At 48.1% G+C, this 20757-nt stretch overlaps 1 protein-coding gene across 7 annotated transcripts in view; it reads right to left on the bottom strand.

Annotated features, from left to right (window-relative positions):
* Positions 1–20757, bottom strand: part of TNIK (TRAF2 and NCK interacting kinase) — a 171627-nt gene that overhangs the window by 106852 nt on the left and 44018 nt on the right. The window contains exon 1 of one of the 7 annotated variants that reach the window (XM_054205385.1): positions 18642–18840. The exons of the other annotated variants lie outside the window; for them this stretch is intronic. The gene's annotated coding sequence lies outside the window, so the exon portion shown is untranslated. Of the gene's footprint in view, positions 1–18641; positions 18841–20757 lie in introns of those variants that run through there. 7 annotated transcript variants of the gene reach the window in all.

Genomic DNA, 20757 nt, shown 5'->3' with positions numbered 1-20757 from the left:
AATGAGTTATCCCCATTAAGCTCACAAAAATGTTGCATCCCTCCGCAGCCCCTCTACTGCTGTCCTTACAATGGAGCAAAACGCTGTGATAACGTCCTTGCAAGGTACTTCGTCGCAGCAACAGCGTGACGCGAGATAACCCAAGGGTGCGCTTCTGGTGTTTGTCTTCACCCTGTAAGTCACGAGTTTATCTTCTGGTTGCAAGGGCCAAGAATAAAAGAGCATATTTGAAGGCACGTGTCATGCCCAGCCCCGTTCGCCGGGGAAGCCTCGCATTCCTCGTGTGGCAGGGATTGCTCTGCAGTTGGTGCCGGGAGGGGCAGGCAGCAAACACCCACTGCCTGCCTGTCCCCCAGGAGCTCCCGCGCCATCCAGCCGTACCTGGGACCACCCCGAAGCATCGCCAGGTCTCGGAAAGCCAAAGAGCATCACCCAACAACTCGTGGGGCCGGAGAGCATCACCCAACAACTCGTGGGGCCGGAGAGCATCACCCAACAACTCGTGAAACAACTCAGGCGTTTAACTCGTGAAACCAAGGGAAGCACAGAAGAAAAACCACCCAACTCCACCAACATTAAGAGCCAGCAGCTCTGCCTGTCCTTGCACCAGGACTCTGGCTTTCTCCATGGCTCTTCTCATCCGGAGGGCTGCACGCCTCCCAGCCACGCACTGAGCACTAATAAACTCAATGCAAATACAGCTGCCATAATTTGTCGCTAAATGATGAGAAGTGCCTTAGACTTGCTTAGTACTAGTACTAAGCGCTAAAATTCTAGTACTTAGATTTTTCTGGGTGTAAAATGCCTGTTTTATATTTTAAGCCTGATCTCTGTCCCGACAGAGTTCCTCTAATATTTCTGAAATTCTTTTTCGTGCTTTACAGATGTATTACAGAAGCCTTATTGACCCTACACAATATCACTTATCAATTCCAGGTAGATCACTCTTGTGTTGAGACAGAGCTGGAAGTTAAAATAAGTCCTGAGAGATGTTCTTTTTTTGGCAGGTCTTAGGAGCCGGCTCAGCACATTCCCATCTCCTGCTTCGTCTAAAAATAATAAACCCTCCGAAGTGAGCAGTCGGGATGATCTGTGCCGAGCGCAGGCATGCGGCGTGCCCGGGCAGCTCTGCTGCTCCCACCTCCAGCCCTGCCTGGGAAACACCAGCAGCTTGGACTGGGGCCGGTGGCTGCCAGCCCAAGGTCCTGGTGCCTGGCATGACATGGAGGTCTTCCCTTCGCTTCCCACTGGTTGACCGTTGTCCACAGGTGAGGGGGTGGCAAGGGGAACGTGCACCACATCACACGGTACCGATGGACGGTGCAGAAGTGGGATGTTTGCCTGGCCGACTGATTCACCCGCTCCCTGGGCCTGCTGGTGGCGATGTCACCTGGTAACCCACCTCAGATGTGGAGAGATCAGAAAGCGGCAGCGTTAAAACAAGACTTTCTCTGCTCACCTGGAGTTACTCATATCTGCTGAGCTCGCTGACAAAACCAGTGTCCTCACTTTTTTTTTTAAACACATAAGGGTGTGGGTTGGAAGAGACCTCCACCTGGTCCAACCCCCACCCAAAGCAGGGTCACCATGGACCATGACCAGAGCAGACACACGGGAGGGAGCAGGGCTCTGTCCCAACTCCAGCTAGTCAGAAGTAGGCTCAACTGCTGTCGCAGACAAAAACTCCCACACACGCTCTTCCCTCAAGGGTCACTATGGATTTTATTTTTCCTTTTTTCAAGTCTTTTGAAGTGGGGATGATATCTTTGAGTGGAGGATGCAAAAAGCCAAACGCAACAGGATCCTACCCCACAGCTACGCCCCAAAGGCTCCTCCATGCCACACCACCACGAAGAGGTCGTGGTATCATCACAGGTATCAGCAGAGATTTGGTTAAAGCAATGTGTGCCACTCTTCACTTTGAATCGTCTACAGAAGAAAAGCACTGAGCACCAACCAGACTGTACTTCCAAAGGTACCACGGCCCATGAAGTCCCCTGGATTAGAAGCGAGGCTCTCCTCAAGTGGGATCTCAGCCCTCATGTTTGGATGCTGCGCCTCAGAAAGCCCCCCATGACACCTCCAGGTCAAAGACTGTGTGAAACAGCCCCAACACGGAAGCGATGAGGACGCCAAGCAAAGCTGAGAGGTTCAGCAGAGTGAGAAGCGAGAAGCACCCCGCACGGTGCACAAGCTCATGAATGAGAGGTCAAAACTCAAAAAGTGGTTGGGATTTTACCATCAGTAGCTCGTTTAAGAAGTCATCCCTTCTCACTGAGGAATGGAGACCTCCAGCCAAAAGGCAACAGCAAGTCCCCCTCCAGCTGCTCCGACCGCACCAGTGCAGCCTTGGGCAGCACCAGCACACACAAGTGCAGGGCACTGCTCTGCAAATGCCACACACAAACCACTGCAACATGGAGATGCTGGTGGACGCTCTACCAGCCGCCACAGCGACCCTCCACCAGGTCACCAGCACGTTCTGGTCGTTAGCTGCAAATTCAGACTTCCAATAAAACCAAGTGCTATCAAATTTTAATGCTTTATTTTCAGCATGACTGTACCTGAATTCCAGGAGGCAGTCTCCAGGCTGGTAAACCTAATCTTCTACCTATGGCTTTTCGATTTGCTGCTGTGATATGAGCGCATCCTGCTTCTCTGAACAGCAAGTACGAGACTGCTCTCCCCTTTGGTGTGATATAAGACCGCTCGTCCACTTACGGTCCCTTCTGCCCATCTATTTCTTGCAAATACACAACTGAACACATTCTGGGGTTCTCCTATAACAGTGTGCAAGAACATGGTGATTCATTAGAGGTTTGTTTTTTTTTTTTCATTGCAGTCGTTTGCTCCCTGACTCCTACAGCCATTAGTAGAACACAACGTTCACAAGAGAAAATGGTATCCATCTTTTAGAAGGTTCTTGTTTGAACCTCGATCCTGGGACTGATGCCATTCATTCCCAAAGTATTAAGAAGAAAAGAGGTATTAAGGGATTAAGAAGGACAAGAAAACACCACAGACAGGGCTTTGCCACTTGCACAGGGGATGGGCACCATCAACACACAGGGTCCACCACCAGGTCCTTCTGTGACGGTCCCTCATCTATTAGAGAAGCGACTCATTCATCTCCTCACATCAGCGCTGCCTTTTTGTTCTCAGAGACACCATCCCCTAGCTGTTCTCAAAGCAGGCAGGAAAAGCAAAGCTGACTGGGTAAAACGCTGTTTATTTAGGTGGCACAAACGAACCCTCACGCTACGCTGAGCTCAGCTGACCTGACACATCAAAGCCTTTGATTGCTTTCCAAGCGCTGACAGCAAGGACCCCACCGCAGCAATGCTGTCACCGCTTGGAGAGGCACCACCATGTACCATGCTACTAACAACCCTCCAGTCACAGACGAGAAGGAAAATACCCACAAGAGTGATGCTTACCAAAGAGGAGGATGCTTTTGGCACAACAGGAGCGCTATGGTGCTGTGATGGCCTTCCCTGAACTCACCATCAGTTCCTCCTGGTCCAAAAGTGACCAATTTGGCAACAAATGCAGCAGAGCAGGACATGTAATAAACAAAGTGTTTTGGGTGACACCTTACCTGGCCATGGCTGTTCCTACCCATGGGTCAGGGCATGGTACCCGTTGGGTTTTGCTGCTCACTGGGGAAAAGGGACAAGCATTCCTGCTGCTTCTACAGCAAACCTGCGCTATGGCATATATTCTCTCCAGGAATAAAAAACAACACACTCCTGGACATTTGGGAGAGGAAGGAGCAGCACAATTCAGTCGTTCATCCCAAGAGAGGGAATGTGTTCTAAGCAAACAGCGAAGGAAGCAAAGGGAAGGGGGAAGAGGAGAGGGATGCAAAGCAGTTGCCTCGTAGAGTTTAGCCTTTAATTAAGAGGGTCGAGCAGAATGTTTTGAACACCACATGGGTGTAATTGAAAGAGCAGTTTGTAAGATGAGTTTTCCTCTTCAGCATGCGTTTTCATGTATTAACAATAAATAGAATTTTCATATTATTTCCACGAACTCCAGCCTTTGTAAAAATCACTGCTTTTTTATAGTGGCGCAGCCAAGGTTGACAGCAAACCGTCGGTACGAAAAGTCATTCTGCAGAGATCACAGCTAAGTCCTGGGTATTCGGTCAGAAAAAGAGCATCTTTCAAAGCCGCACTGAAGAAGGACTCTGTTTTTCTCACAGTAGGAAGCCCGTGGTGCAGACAGGTACGAAGGGCGTGGGATCCAGCCTGGTGACACACGCGGGCCACGGACTGCGGAAGGCACGGGGACAGCTCTGACCCTACTTGTTCCACTTCATTTAAAACCCGCGCAGAGGTTTTCTATCCACACCGGTATTTTTCAAAGGGTGCTTCACAGATCACCTCTAGCTGAATTCACTGTGCTCCTACCGCAGTCATCTATTACCTGCTCATCCTCCCTGCGGGGCTGCGGTGAGGCTGAGTAATGGGGTCCCTAATAGAGTATTACATATTGTAATTAGCGCAACATCAGCACCCAGATCAAGGTGTTTTATCAGAGACCTACTCTTTCCTTTACACAGCTCACAGAAGAGCACAAGGCTACTCCGCTAACCAAGCGTATTCCCGAACAACAAAATGCCACGCTGCCCAGGTTTTAAAACCCGCTGCTGTGGTGGGGCATGTGCTATAAATTCACGGAAGCAGAAGCAGCTTCTGCTCCCTCCCAGGAAGACGTACACTCTCTCGCTAGACCCAACTCTTCCATCTGCAGAGGCAAAAATGGGTCCATAGAATCACAGAATTGTCTAGGTTGGATGGGACCTTTCAGATCAAGTCCAACATCCACCTAACGCTGACAAAAACCATCAGTAAAACACGTCCATGGCTGTGTCTTCTCCATGGGAGCTGTGATCTCCCCCAAATGTTACTGAAATGTGGACCCAGAGCCAGCGCTCAGAGCTCTTGACACCCCCGTGAAGGCTGTGGAGCTCCTCCTCAGCTGCAGGCACATCGTTCTGCACCCACGCACCTCTGTGGGGACCGATGACGCCCATGGAGACCTCCCTGCAGCTGAGGACCTGGATCCACCATGACCCTTTTCTTAACCAGACCCTCGTACCACACCAAGGACCCACCCAGAGCTTCGCAAGGCTGAGAAGCCCATTCAGCAACTCCCTCCAGAGACAGGAGGACAGACTAGAAAATGCGGTTTTGGCATCAATTACCCAAGAAACGCAATAAAATGAGCAATGTCCCCGTTGGGCTGACTGTACCGATGAGCCAAGGGAGGCACAGAAAGGTCAACAGCCCAGATCATACCGAAAACACGTGGCACAGCAGAAACGTTCAGCTCTTCAGTCTTAGTCCCGTGCTTTAACCACACGCATCTGCCCCTTTTCAAGCTGTAGCCCACTGGGTGTTATCTGACTAATCCTGCAGCAAGGCAAACCCAAAAGCTCCCTTTTCCACAAACAAAAGTTTCTCATCACCGCAGTTCAATGACTTAAACAGCAAAAAAAAAAAAAAAAAAAAAGTCACGAGGAGTCACTATTGAAAGCCCTTTCAGAAAGTTGCCCAGATAATTACCAAACCACCACAGAGCCCAAAGTCATCCCAACTGCATCAACATGGCAAGAGATGAGTCACCTCAGGAAATACCAGGAGGTCCTCTGTCACCAGCCACAAAGGCAAGGCCAGTTTTTACTCCAGACAGGAAGAAAAACACTGGATAATATGAAACGGACCACAACAGTCACTGGACATGAGGTAGCAGAACATTAAGATGGCCTGCAAAATTTGTTCCTATCACTGAAAAAGAACTAGAGATGTTTTTCAACGCACTGCTGTGTAGGAGAAGTGTCCTACTTCCTTCCTCATCATCGCTTCAGAGAGCACACAAAGAATGCGCCTCCAAGAGTAAATTATTTAGGCAGTCATCTCGGCAAGTTATTTCCGCTCATTTCCGAGGAACAATACGGCTCAACCTGGGATTTAAACCAGCAGCGATGAAATGGTGCCCAGAAAACACCTCCAGAAAATGATCAGAGGACACACAACACACAAAGAACATCATGAAGCCACCACTAGCACTGGAGGACGCAGCATACACGTGGCGTGGCTTAAACATGGGCTTACAGCTAGAGGAGTCTCGCTCGCCACCAAAACCTGCTCCATCGTCATATTCCGTACAGCTTTCCTCCTAGAAGACAGCTGGGTTTTCTGCTTCCACGTGAATTACTCTAACGCTGTTGCGACAGTCCAGAGCAACCAGAGGATGCTGCAAGTCACCCGTCACCATTTGTCCGCAACTTTTAAGAGGGAACAGGGCTGCCAAATCAGAGCACCGCAAAGCTCGCATCTGACAGCTGTAACTAGGGCGATTTCAGTTAGGGAAAGATAAAAATAAATAAATAAAGGGAAAAAGAAAAAAAAAAAAAGAAGAAACTATACATTACGAGAGGAAAGGGAAGCAAGAAACGCAGCTACTACTTAAGACACAAGTTGGCTATTTGCATATTTTGATGCTCTCTTCAAACCAATATTGTTCCCCACGTGCCTGCTGACAGTTGCTTAAGAGCAGCCTGGACGAGAGGCGAGAGAAGAGAGAAAATTCGAGGGTCAAAGCACAGCGTTTGCTTGCCCAACTGCAGCCTTTTTAAAAGTTACAGAACCACATACCAGACTTGGCCAAAGCCCCCAGCGTTTATCGAAATGGTTTCAAGTCTCAAGCACGTGAACCCGCCATGGAAAAAGTCTCCGCTGCGCCGTGACAGCCAAAGCAGGCAACAACCTGATACCCTGACCCCGATCCGCTCTCAGCTCTCGGCGATGCAAAGAGGCTCTGTAATTAACGACACTACAAGCAAATCAGATCTACCTGAGCCTTCTCCAAAACAGAGGCAGAGCCTCTCTGCTGCCACCAAACTCCCGTGGGATTAAAATGTTAACCCAGGAGAAAAAAAAACCACATACAATAAAAATATCTCAGAATTGTCCATAAATTCAGATCCGTAGCCATTTAATACGGTTGCAATTCTTGCCAAGAAATATTTTCTCAAGAACCAGCCTGAGCATTAAAAATAGATCCGGAGTCCATCTAGCTCCATTCCTTTATCCTTTTATCTTTCTCGGCGTCAAATCCCGAGTCCAGCTCAGGCAGTCACCGAGGCTGGCCCCCATCCGCCCAGCCGAAACAACGCCACTGCAGAGGCCCCTCTTCGTCAGGGTACCTGGCTGAGCATCCAAGAGGGACTTACTGCTGCTTCCTAGGAAGAGTATCTGAGAGTTGACGTTCTCTATATGTCCTTTCCAGTTTTATGTTCATTTCAAAGCCATGCACATTTAGGAGTTAAAGATCGGAAGCATTCCGCATCCAGAAATATTCTTTTGGTTTTTTTTCCCTTCCAAAAAAAAAGGAATCGAGTTTCAAAGCTAGGGAGCCCTTGGTGTATGTAGATGGTTTGGAAGCAGGGCTGAAGCATGGTGGTCAACAAGCTCATGCTGAGGAGTGTATTTTTAAAACCTGCTCTTTGCAAGGTTTCGGCAACACTCCCTTTTTCTTCTGGACCTTGTGACAATTATTTTTCTGTTTCTGCTCAAGACCAGCTCCTCCCAATGGTCTCTATCAGGAACTAACCCTGAAGACAACTTTTGGAAGCACCAACCATCGTCATGGGAGGACTCCTGTCTCTCAAGGGGAGAGGGAGAAGACCCTCCTTAGTGCCCAGCACAGCTCGCTGCCCGGACACCAAGTGATTAAAAAAAAAACACCAAACATCCCCGATTGTGTGTTACAATTGCAGACACCCAGCAACAGAAGCCCTTCCACAGAATGTCCAGAAGTTCATCTCTCAGCTGTTACTAGAGAGACAGTCACACTGCGCTGACTCCCTGACACTTCTCTGCTTCCAGGTACACTCAGTTGTCCTGCCAGGTCCACGATATCTAGAGTCAAGACGTCTTGTAACCAGTGACCAAATACATGTCAACATGCGGCAGAGCCATCATCCCCGGGGATGGCCTGGGCAGCAGAGCTGAAGCTGCCAGCTGTAGGTCCTGTGCCAGAGAAACTTCACGTTTGCCTTCCAGCAAGGTCCTTGTTAGCCCTAATGAAGACGTATATTGAAGACGATTCCTTTTTGATCTCCTCATCTGCTACACGTACCAATCCCCACTGTAGGACAGTCGGTGCCCATCAGGCCTGAAAGGGAACGGCAGTCAAACATGACCTCGACTGGTCCGGGTGCTGGAGCTGCACCCACAGCAGCAGCCTCCGAGCTGCCCGTGCTTCTCCACCACCCGCTTCCACGCTGGATTACGGCTCCCATCGATCCGCTTGGTTTTCCACTTTGATTTTGCTGGCGAAGCAGCAAAAGAGGTCATCCCTCTTCCGCGAGCGCTGAGGCAGCTGCCTACCTACACAAGAGCAGAGCTTATCTCCTTGGAGCTCCTTGCTAGTAACCAAGAGCCAGACAGCAAAAATATCTTGGAAACGTTAAAAAAAAGAAAGTGTGACAAACAGGACGTGTTCCTGGATACACAGAGCACCATCCCAATCTGTACTCGCAAGGCTTTTAAAAAAAAAAAAAAAGGGTTGCCAGTACATACTACAGACAGTATTTTATATTATCTCTACAGTACAGTCCACACCAGCATCCATCACCGAGATACTGATGACATGCTGAAGGACAGACATTTATTGTCAGCAGGAGATACCCATCGCAGCTGAAGATTCTGTAATTACTGCTTCTTCGAGAAAATGAAAGATTTATTATTCACGCAATACTCAATGAAGGTCTCTTCTGGAGTAGAATGGTGGTTTACATACAGGCCTTCGTTTGTATGTCACATTGTATTATGCAAGATTAAGTAGTTTAATTTTTTCAAGCTGTGATTTTTAGGTAATGCGTGGATTCTCCAGCAGTAATTAAAAGGACAGAGGCTACTTGTACGCTCTGCTGTGCCCTCCCCAGGCAGCCTGGTACAGGGCTACCAGTGGGGACTCTCTCCTCCTACCCAGACAGTTTCTGGCATTATTTCTTTAAACTATGAAACCACAGGTAGAAAAGATTTATATTCTGTCATTGGATAAAGGTCTTCAGCGGAGATCAAAGCAGTTAGCAGCGAGAAGGCTGCAAAACAAATCCTAATTTATCAGTGGGGATTTTTCATTCCCTTAAAGTATGTACCATCTACAGCAGGCAGAAGAGATAGGAAGGCAGGGGAAAAAAAAAAGTCATCAATCGTTAGAGAAGCTGCCCTCATTCCCAGTTTTGCCATTAGCTACGACAGAAATCCTAACCTTAACATAAAAATCTCAGTTCTGTGTGTTATTACATGTCTCCCTCAAAAAACATCTTTTAAATGAAGAATACCACACGCACGAAGCCATGGGAATCCCATCTCTGCGACGTTTCTGCCTTCTCTCCATCCTCTTCCTCCCAGTTTCTCGCTAAAGCTGAGACCAGATTGTTTAACTCCAGCAGAAACTTCAAGAGACACCACAATACGAGAGAGAAGCAGAACACGGCAGACAAAGACCGCGAGGTCCAACGCCTACAAACTGAAGACAGGCAAAGTCTAATGGGAAATAAAGCACATGATTTTTAAGGGAGAGTAATTAGGGATTACTCAGGGATCACCAGCAGGGACTGGTGAAGGAGCGGTGGAACCACTGATGCTTGAAGGCTTTACACCAAAAATTAAAAGTTTGGTCTGAACAAGGCGTCCAACCTGCAGCTGTGTCCACGCCGCAGAAATTAACGGGTGGAGTCCATCATCTGCCAGATGACAAGGAAGGCCGGACCACCCCAAAGTCCAGGATTTCACAAAACCAGAAAACTATTTGACAAGGAGGGAGCCCAGCTGCTGGAGAGCCCTCACACCTTCATGTTTTTAAACTCTGAGCTCCCCAGCCACAGGATGGCAAACAAGCGCTACCCAGCGCAACCGCCCTTCCTTATGGCAGGGGAACGTCTGGCCTACTCTTCCCTTTTATTCCTTTCCCACCAGAAAAACACCCTTACATCCTTTATTCCTTTCCCACCAGAAAAACACCCTTACATCCTTTACGCAGTAAGTAACATCAAAAGAAGCTGCTGCAAGCTGTAACCCAATGGTCAAACAAACTCATGGAGCTGCACCCCCTTGTTTACACTCCCAAATCCTAATTAGTGCATTTAATTCTCAGTTAAAAAGCCCAGGAGGCACACTGTCACCACACCAGCACTGGAGGCTGAGACCTACCTCACCTCATCTCCACTACAGCATCTCAGGGCTACAACATCCACCACGCCATTAAAGCCCTCCGTCGTCATCATCATCCTCAAAATGTGGCAATGAATTCCAACCTTCCAAAAAAGGATAAAAATGATCGGCATAACCAGACCCAAGCCCTGCCAGATACCAAGTGCAGAGTTGTCCTTGCTGCCCCTCATCCAGCACCAGCCTTGGCCATTCAAACCCATCTCTCATGTTCTCCAAGATGTATTGCACGTCATCTCAAACAACGACCATGTCTCCTGAAGAATTAGTTACTGTGCTGTGGTTTTCACTCCCTCTCTCAGCACATCCTGAAGGCACCCCTATTTTAAGTACCTTCCACTGAAGAGCCTCACCAGACCTCCTGCCTTGGTCCATGAGCGTTCCCACCCAGTCACGCCTTATCCCATGGCAATAAGGACAGGGACTGGACCAGCTGGGCTGTTTGAGGAAGAATCGGACCAGTTCATCCCAAGTACAAGTAAAGTACTTGACCTGTAGTACACTAACAAAGCTCAGTAGTCATGGCTCTGGTGCATTGATGCTGAAAATCCTCTCCACTGCATCCTCCCTTTTCCAGCCTGACTCCTGTCCCTCCCTTCTCCATGCACTGCTGGGGGAATGTGGTTTTGGAAAGCCAGGGGTCGGTGCTGGATCATTTAGAAACGCCAGATCTAGATGTTTCCAGGATTTATTTGCCATTCTATTTGCCATTTTATGTACGTATCCTGCCAACTGGCCTCCTAGGAAGTCCTTCTGAATTCATCTAAGTGAGCTACAGTGACCCACTTGGGAGTCCCACAGTCACACTTGGACATGGTTGGCCCACCCACATTACCCACTGGCCTTGGTCTGCTCTGCTGTAAGCCAGCCACGCTGACTTCCATTTAACATTACAAATAAAAGATAATTCCTCTGATCACGCAGCTATGAAGCCAAGGACAGGGAGGTCACCTGAAACCCCCCAACCACACACCTCCTGCACGAGCCAGGTTTGTCCCATCAACAGTACGGGGACAGTGACAGCATTCAATCCAAAACCCAGACAGATTGGTCTTAAAAGTCCCATATTTAGCAAAATTACTACAGTGTTGCTCCTCACATTCCCAAATACTCAGCTATTCAGTGCCTGAAACCACCAACTCCCCCCCCAAACCCACCCACTGAGATTTCCGGGAAGCGTCATGCTGCTGCTGCAGCCCCACACTGCCAAAACAAACGAACAGGGGCTAAATTAGTGATAGCTTACTAGATGCAACCCAAAAATGAATTAAAAACTCCAGGTTAACTCCCGGCATTGCAACAGGCTGTTGCATTGGTGATAAAACCTTCACAAACATGGCAGAGTCCAACCTGCAGCTCTATAAAACAAGCATCTACAGTGATTTTAATTTGTGCTTCCTCCCTGATAATTCAAGTGAATCCCATAAATGAGGGGCAAGAAGAAAAATCTTCCTTTTGGAAAAAACTAGGCACCCTCTGGACCGGTGAATGGCCCCCACAGCCCACCTCGGTGCAGTCGCCCAGATCTTCTCAACATTCATGAGGCCCCACCTCGAGGGCTGTGTCCGGTTTTGGGCCCCTCACCACAAAAAAGACATGGAGGTGCTGAAGCGTGTCCAGAGAAGGGCAACAGAGCTGGTGAGGGGTCTGGAGCACAAGTCCTGTGAGGAGCGGCTGAGGGAGATGGGGGTGTTCAGCCTGGAGAAGGGGAGGCTGAGGGGAGACCTTCTCGCTCTCTACAGCTCCCTGAAAGGAGTGGGTAGCCAGGGGGGGTCGGTCTCTTCTCCCAGGTAACAGGTGATAGGAGAAAACAGCCTCAAGTTGCACCAGGGGAGGTTTAGGATGGATATTAGGAAACATTTTTACACTGGAAGGGTTATCAAGCGCTGGAACAGGCTGCCCAGGGAAGAGGCTGAGGCACCATCCCTGGAGGTATTTAAAAGATGGGTAGACATGGTGCTTAGAGATATAGTTTAGATTAGTGACGGTTTTTGTCAAGTTGGACTAGATGATCTGAAAGGTCCCTTCCAACCTAGGCCATTCGATGATTCTATGAACATTACGACAAGATAGATAGGGTTGGAGACCCCAAACATCCTTGGTCCATGGATGGTTCCCTGGTTCAGCAGAGCTTCAGAGAAGGAGATGCTGGGTCATCCACCTGCCTGCAGACAGACACCACACCTACCACTTCAACCCTTCAGGGAAGTTTTAAGAGGAATTTAGGTGTTGGACAAACTGTTGGGATCAGGCTGAATTCCCACTTGTGAATGTACCCTGGGAGTTTGATCATCTTAAGCAGTTCTTCAGCGCAGGAGAATAAATAAAGAATAAATAAACAGGGAAAAGAGAAAGCACATCCATCATATACTTGACCACCCCAAAGACACAAGCTAAAAGGAAGGGAATAAAGAACAGTATTTTCCCCTTTTACCTCAGCCTAGCATTAAAAAGACAAGATACATTCCTAACTATAAGCCTCCATGAATGAAAAACTGACAGAGTCAATAAAATGTGAAGTAAACCTAATTCATTTTTACTATATGACCTACTTTCGGCAGGTTTTGATTCACATGAGCGGCTAGAGCTTCAAGGTGGTGATTCGGCAAGGTCTGTTCATTAAAGTCATTCTTTTCTTTATGGCTTTGAGCTTCAAGGGATGAGAAAACACATTTCTGTCAGAGGCATTCTCCAAAAAAGTCCCCTCGGCACAAACCTCTCAGCAGCCAGGGGAAAAATGGATACGAATGTAGATGCTGCTTCCGAATGGAAAGATGATGTCTCCCAAGGATGATGTCTTCCCGTCTCCCAAGAAAAAAGGAGGAATTTGAAATAATCCGCTGGCTCTTAATTCTTGGTCAGTCTCAACGAGTCCTGGAGCAGTAACTGGGACTAGAACTTAAGATAAAATGGCGCAGAAAGTAATTTCCCATTTTGACTCGAGCATCCCTGCGCCGCAGCAGGGCCGTTTGCAGGGTCTCCTCCTCCTCCTCCGCCGCCAAAGGAGAAGGCTTTCTTCTTTGTGGTGCATCTACACCTGCCCCTCCCTGGCTTATATACCCATGCAGTCTCATGGCAGAAAAAACATCATATCATTTTATCTCCTGACCACGTGAGGGCCAGTAAAACAAAAGGGAGCACAGTCAACTTAGATCAGGCTCGTAGGCACAAAACACTTCCCCAGTATTCACCCTTAGACACCCAAGCAGCCCGGTTTGATTTAAAAAGAACCATTCATATGCTCGGGCTGAGCATGTGAATAACTGCATTTAGGAACTGAAGGGATGAGACTGAGCCAGTCGTCGTTAAGTAACCGTGGAGGTGATCTCCTTTCCTTACCGCAACACCAAGCAAAGCTGGGTGCCTCGCCTCTACAAAGCCCAAAAACCGGTGAACCTGCGGGAAGCTCAAATGAACCAACAGAATGTCTTTGCTTTGCAAGCAGGTACCTCATTCTGTTCAAAATAATACGTGTTTCGACTTTTTTCACGGGCCAACCCTGACATCAGGGTAGCTATTCCCGAGTAGTATCCCTATTCCCCGCGCTGCCCGGGATCCCACGGGGAAGAGAAGGATGGATGAACACATGGAATCCTCGGCTGCAGTTTGCACTGGCTGCTCAAGTCCCCGCTTCAAAAAAATTACACAAAATTAGCAAGAACCAGTATTTTGACAAAGGCTGTGAACGCGGCTCTGCAGCCGAGGCTGGAGCGAGCCACCGCTCACCAAAGTCACCGAGATGGGTTACAGGCCCTTCAGAAGAATCTGCCGGAATAATAGTAATTATAAAATAAAGGGTTCACCTCCGCAGCCGCCGGCAATGAGCTGCTCCCGCAAAGGGCGCTCCCGCGTTCCTGGAGGAGCAGAGATGCTTAACCTCAGGCCAGGAACGGGCGTTTGGCTGAGAAAGGGGAGCCGTGGAAAACCTCCCATGCGCTGTCTCCACATGGAGAGAGGAGAGCTAGCTGGAAAAGCAGCAGCTCCCGCTGCAGAGAGACGTTAAAAACAAAGCACAACCCCAGAACGGGAATCAACGCTCAAAAACAGTGCATGTTTCCCTGACGAGTATTGCATTATATACACATTTGGGGACAAGGAAAAAAAAAAAAAAAAAGAAAGAAAGAAAACAAGAAAAAGAAGTTAAGTTTTTGTACCAGGAAACTATCGTTTGAGTATTTTGGGTTAGAAAAGTTTCCCTCCCCCGTCACCAAAAAAAGGATCTGGGAGAAAACGTCCCTCCTGCAAGAAGGGGGAAAATATCTGGATTGAGCCTAGAGAATGAAGCAATAAAAAAAAAAAGAAAACAACTAAATAAAAAACCTAAATAAAGTGTCATGCGAGCTTTTAGGCGGAGCCTGAGACTGACCTTTAAGCCTGGCCTGGCTAACCCCAGCCTTCTCAGAAGGGAGATTAAATAAAAATAAAAAATCATGCCCTGTGCCTTGGTGTTCTGAGGGCCACAAATACCCGCCTGGCAACAGCCCTGCCTTGCCAACAGTTGGTACATTTAAGACTTAACTTCCTTCTGTCACCTCGAAGCAAAATACGCAGCTATACAAATGACTGTTTTTCATATTTTTGAATGCCATTGGGGGATTATTCAAAAAGAAGTTGCTGTCGGCCTCCTAGGAGACATGAAAAGGTCACGGAGCAGGCTGTGGAATAGTTTCCCAGTCTTCCTCAAAAAAAAAAAAAAATATTTAAACCTACGTGATTTCTCTATTTTAAGGCCTTCTTCGGGATTTTTTCCCAAAAGCTCCAAAAAAAACCCAATCGATTAAAACGAAAGCGCTTCCCAAGAGGAGGACGCCTAAGGACAGCAAGCGTCGGCAAGAAAATAAGATTTCGGTACTTCTATGAACTCTGGCAGCAGAGAGAGGGGCAGATGGAAGGAGCAGGGGAGGGAGCTCAGCTTTTCGTGGGCATGGACCCAGCGGGAGGGGACCGGAGTCGCCCAGCACCGGGCATCGCCCTCCGGCGCCGCAATTACCATTCCTCGATCTCACCGCTCCCCGAAGGGCAGCCTCGGTGGGGAGGCAGGGGCTGAGCCGGGCATCCCGGCAGGAGACAGAGGGGGCTGGAAACGAGAACGGAGGAGGGATGGAGGGGACGGGATGAAGCTGACAAGGCGGCCAGCGGAGATGCTGCAGTATTGCGTTGGCTTGGCTCGGCACGCGTCGGGAGCGGAGCTGCCTGTGAGTCACAGCTCTGCACCACTCGCTGCCCTCCCCTTCCAACAGGCTTCAGCAGTATTTTTTTTTTTTTTAATATTATTATTCCTCTCTCCATTCTTTGTTGTGGTTCCACCCCCCCCCCCCTCCTTTTTTTGACTCACTGGCTGTTTCGCTGCTAGCCAAAATACCTCCTGCCGAAGGGAGGGAGGTGCGGAGAGCCTGCCAGCCCCAGCCCCAGCCGGGAAGCAGGTGGGATGTGGACTTTTATTTTCCACTCATTCAATCACAGCAACGCCTTGAAGGAGATTTGCTAGTTCTCTTAAAGCTGCAATAACAAAGCAGGTTTTTCAGCGTTCGATTCACGACACTGACTCAGGCTCTAAAAGCCTCAAATTTTTCCATTAGCTCCCGGCTAACGGGATGTCTCCAATCTTGCCACGGGGTTCCTTTGTGCAGGGACTCAAGTAACCTCTGTCACAGGTTGAAGACATTCTTTTTCTTCTCCTTTCACCTTAATTATTACAGATTTATTATTTTTTTTTTTAAATATTAAACCAAGTTCAGAGAGCCAGAAAGCCTAAGCGCCCCCGCTGTGGCACACCTATGGCAACGTGCCAACCCAGAAGTTGATGGGAAGAGATTCAAAGTACCATAGCCCAGCGCAAATCTTTCTACTATCAGACCATTTCTCAGGACAACATTTGATGAAGATGCAAGCTGGCAACGTGCTCCAGCAAGGACATGGTGGACCAAGTGACAGCTAACATGGCCATCGGTGCTGCGGTTGGATCCACAAACGTGCCAGGGTTTGAAAGGGTAAAGTTGTGTACATCATCCATGTTCAGCGTTTGCATAGGACCCACCATGTCCCAGCTTATGGAAAGAGCTCATGGATGGGCACCACGGTAAGCGTTCATTGTGAATGCACTATAAAAAGAGGTATTTGAAGATACTTAAAAAGAGCTGATGCCACCCATCTTTGAATATCTGATGGGCACAGCCTAGGCAGACGCACACAAATGCTTTAGGTCTTACCACCAGCTGACAGGTAGCATCGAAAGGCAACTGGGCAATTCAGTCTTGTCTCCCCATCTCGGCTGCTGGCAGAGGGGTTGATGAGTTACCTTCAGAAAAAGAGGCTTGTCCCCATTCCGACAGCCTGTACAGGCCGCAGACACGGAGACAAAGGTGCCACCAGGAGAACAGAGTCAGGCCAGGCTCTGCAGAAAGAGGTTTGCTGCTCAGACTGGCAGCTACAGTTTCCATGGTTAAGCTTTCATCCAGAAGTCAAAGCCACCCACATATGAAGTGAGCTAAATCACTTTTAAACAGTGAACCCCGTAGCACTACACAGTCCCCTTCCCCTTTAGAAAAATGCTGCTCTTCACAGATGCCTTCTGCTTGTTGAGATCTAAGGCGTGTTTGCATCCGCCGTAAGAGACTGCAGCCGGTGCCAGGCCCTGCGAATGCACAGATTGTGTGTGACACCACCAGAAACCATCCTGGGTCCAGGTAATCTGTGTCCACAGCTGCCCTCTCCCTCAGCTCCCTTTTATCAATTCCTCAAAGCATCCGCCGAGTCTGTTAAGTGCGATCTCGCTCCTACGCCCAGCCAGTCAAAATACAATTTGTTGGCATCAGTTCTGCACTCAAGTGGGCTTTCTCCTCCACTGCTGAAGACAGACCAACACCTCTGTAGGATCTCAAGCCCTGCAGGGACCACAGCCAAATCTGCAGCTACCGAAAGGACCTCCTTCCTTTGCACTACCTGCACCAGCAAAGGTTCTTTAGAGGATGGAGCACCTGGAAAGCTCATTGCCTCCAGCTAACAGCCTACTCCATACTGAACGTTGAAGAGAAGATGTGCTGAGACTCATTTTTTTTTTCCAGCAGCAGCTTCCCCTCAATAATGACCCTCCTTCCTCGAGGACTCAGGGTCAACCAGACCTTGGGAGAGGAGGAGGGCGCGCGACATAAGATGGGTCATGCACATACAGGACATATCTCAGGTGAACGGAGTAATCTGGATACTTTAGCAAATGAGTCGGTGCCTACCCAAACATATCATGCAACCCTCACACCTCTTAACCTACTTGCTAAATACAGCGCTTTCTGCTTCAGTTGCACCTTTGCTTTTTCCCCCCGAATGAATCGCTTTTCTTTCACAGTTATTTCCCGTACTTTCATTCCTTTCGCTAGAATCAGTAGTATATCTTGTGGTAGCCCCTAATGGTGGGCATCAATAAAACACAACCAACCTTCCAAGTCTTTTGTTTCCCAGTCAGACATATATTTGCTTTCTCGCTTTCAGTACTATTTTCCTCTCCGCTCCGGCTCAGCTGGGGGACTTCTGCATCACCGCTGCCGGGCTGACATCATTTAGATGGATGTTGAGGGACCAGTCCCTCCCGAGAGCTGCCTTACTCCGCCGTCATTCGGAGGTGCTCATCTATTACAAACATTTCCCTTCACATTTTCCTTCGCCGCTCTAGCAAAATATTAACACCCTTATCGGATGCGTTATATTTGCTACACTTTTTAAGGTACTTCTGCTCCACGCCATTGTATTAGAAGCCTTTGCACCCATTAAGGCCTGAAAGAATGAGTGCCAATGGCCTTTTGTAGGTTAAACCACAAGAGATCAAGAGAGTGCAAGACATTCTGTCTATTCAAATTACTCGTTTTACAGTATAACAGTATGAATATTAATATTGTCCATTGAAAAAGTGTGTTAATTAGGATGCTGGCAGTTTTCTGGACCACTGCCACCCAAAGCAAGCACTCAGTACGTGACTATTCAAGCAGAGGTCCCGAATCGCTGTTAACGACAGCAGCACGCTCAGTTCCATCGCAAGAGCCAAATAACCAAAATAATTAACGAGGGAACAACCCACAGAGGGTTAACGTTACTTATTTTTCCTCTACTAATTTCAGTTATTCCCTTTCCTAGAAAAACAGTATTTAACCAGACCACAAATAATTTGCATAGCGCACATGTGCAAGCTGCTGGGAGGTTTAAGCAAACAGAACAAACGCCTCATTAATAACTGAGCGCCAAGAAATGCAGGAGGAATTTTGTACCAGACTACCGAAAACCATAGTAGCTTATTCTTCCAATGCTTGCCTTAGATTAAACACTACGTTCCTTTGATAAGGCCAGTTTGGGCAGATGAGAAACTGGAGAAGGCAAGGTCCACGTACGTACAAGAAGGACACGTACCTGGGAGGTCGTTATAGCTCATACACAACGTTCTTATGGAGGTAAAGCTTCCACAAGCTCAGGATGAGGCCTGGTCACCAACACATTAATAGCACATAGACGATCTTTAACAGATACGATAGTCCCCCCTTCCAGTTTCTCTGTCTATTTTTATCCAGCAGCACGGGTGTGCAATCTCCGCTGTAGTCTGCTGATCTCAAGGTTAATCTTCATTTTCTGCCAGCAAAATGAAAGGTCAGCTGTGGACCAGACACCAGTAAAGTCTCCCACATGCTCAGGTATTTACGGACCTGACGTACTGGGTGTCAGCAAGCATCTGGCCACAGAAGAAGCAAGCCGACGCGCAGTCCTGGGTACCGCTGACCCCAGGACACCTCCACCGGTTCCCCAAAGTGCTTGAGATTTGCAAATATATTTTTCTTCCACTTCGGAATGAACCCCAAACATTTCAGAAGCTTTTGCAAGAATGAGATTTGCATGGAAGGGTCCGATTTGAATGAAAAACCCGCAAGTTTTGTTTGGCTGTGCTATTTTCCCAAGGTGGAGGAAAAGCACATTAGACCCCTTGGACCTTTGCTCGCTCTGCTTCAGGGAGGCTTTTTCCTTCGGGATCACGAATTCAAGCTTCCCACCTGTGAAGCCACTGCCATGCTGATAAAGGGTCAAGGCCTTCTCCTCAGGGCGGCTGTAGCCAAACCCTATTTTCACAAACTGGGTTTCTCAGCATGGTGGGACTGACAAAACTGGCAGCACCGCCCTCTTCAACATATTAAGAAATTCTCGTTTTGGCTCATATCCACCAGTCAAGAGATCCAGTTTCTCTTGCAGGACCTTCAGCAAAGCTTCCCGGCCCAATTTACCAAAGCAGAAACTTGAAAACGTCTGCCAAGACATGAGGACTTCATTTTCAGAAGCTCTCAGTGCCCTGACCCGCAGGGTATGTCAGCAAAAGAAAGAGGTCTACCAGCATCGCTGAAGGTCAGGTCCCTTTTTTGCCTCCACGTAAACTAGGGCATCTAAAATTAGAGCCTTCTGCGAGGGTAGATGACCAGGGCCTCTGGTTTTTGGATTCCCAGCCTGTCACAGAAGAGATTTTGCATGGGCATGTACACACGCAGGCGCGGGGTGCGAGAGAGGCTCAAACACGAGCAGTTTGGAGCCATTGAAGACCACCAGTTGGAAGCAGCTGCAGAAAACTCCGATAATTCCCCAGGTTACTGAGCACTTTTGCTGCTTAAATCTCTCCCTGGCCGGAGCTACCGCCTGTCACCCACCAAAAGCTAATCCTCTTTTTTCTGATTTCACCTCTATCTCCTCTTCCCGCACCAACCCAAGCACCCCCCCCGCCTTTATGAGTGCAAAGCACCTTTAATCTTAATTTCAGATGTACTTTTCATGATGTTGCAGATGTGTTATCTGCAGCTGACAGTATTCACCACCTATTTCTCCTGAAAGGACACCGCTTGACCTTGTAACAGCTTCCATGCCTCCAGCTTTAGAGGCTGAGCCTTTCTATTTGAATGGATCACAAGTAATCACTTTTCTGTATCCATTATTAGCAGTGAACCAGCTACCCAGAGAGCTCCTGCTTTAGTGGTTTGGGTTTGGTTTTTTTTTTTTTTTTCCTCCAAATGCAGCATTTTTCCCAGGCAGAGACATATTACGGCAATTCAGACACTGACAACTGTGTAAATCACACCCAGGCAAAAGTTATTGATGACCTCATTCCAGTAAAGTATGAGATGATCAGACTGCCCCACGGTATTTCGATCATCTCAGAACCCTGAAATTGAACGTCGCAGGCTCCATTTTGCTTGGAAATCTAACAAAAGGCATTAACTGTGACAAAAGGCACTTAGAGCATTTCTCTTAAATTATCTCATTTCACACCAGCAATACTCACAACAAATACTCATTTTCCTTTATTAATACACTCCCCTTGCCCATAACTGTTCTCATTTTTCTAATTTTGAATTAAAATGCTTTCAAGTTTTCAATCCCTTCTGCTAGAAATCTTTTCTTTGGCTTTTATTAGTTCTCGTACACAGCCTAATTTTAACGGCACAAACAGTGCATCCAACACAACCACCTTTCCAGCGGACCTGTCTCCCGGGAG

This window comes from Rissa tridactyla, chromosome 6, assembly GCF_028500815.1.
Source record: "Rissa tridactyla isolate bRisTri1 chromosome 6, bRisTri1.patW.cur.20221130, whole genome shotgun sequence".
Taxonomy (NCBI): Eukaryota; Metazoa; Chordata; class Aves; order Charadriiformes; family Laridae; genus Rissa; species Rissa tridactyla.
The sequence above is the reverse complement of the archived record's forward strand: the minus strand, read 5'-3'. Positions and strand labels throughout refer to the sequence as shown.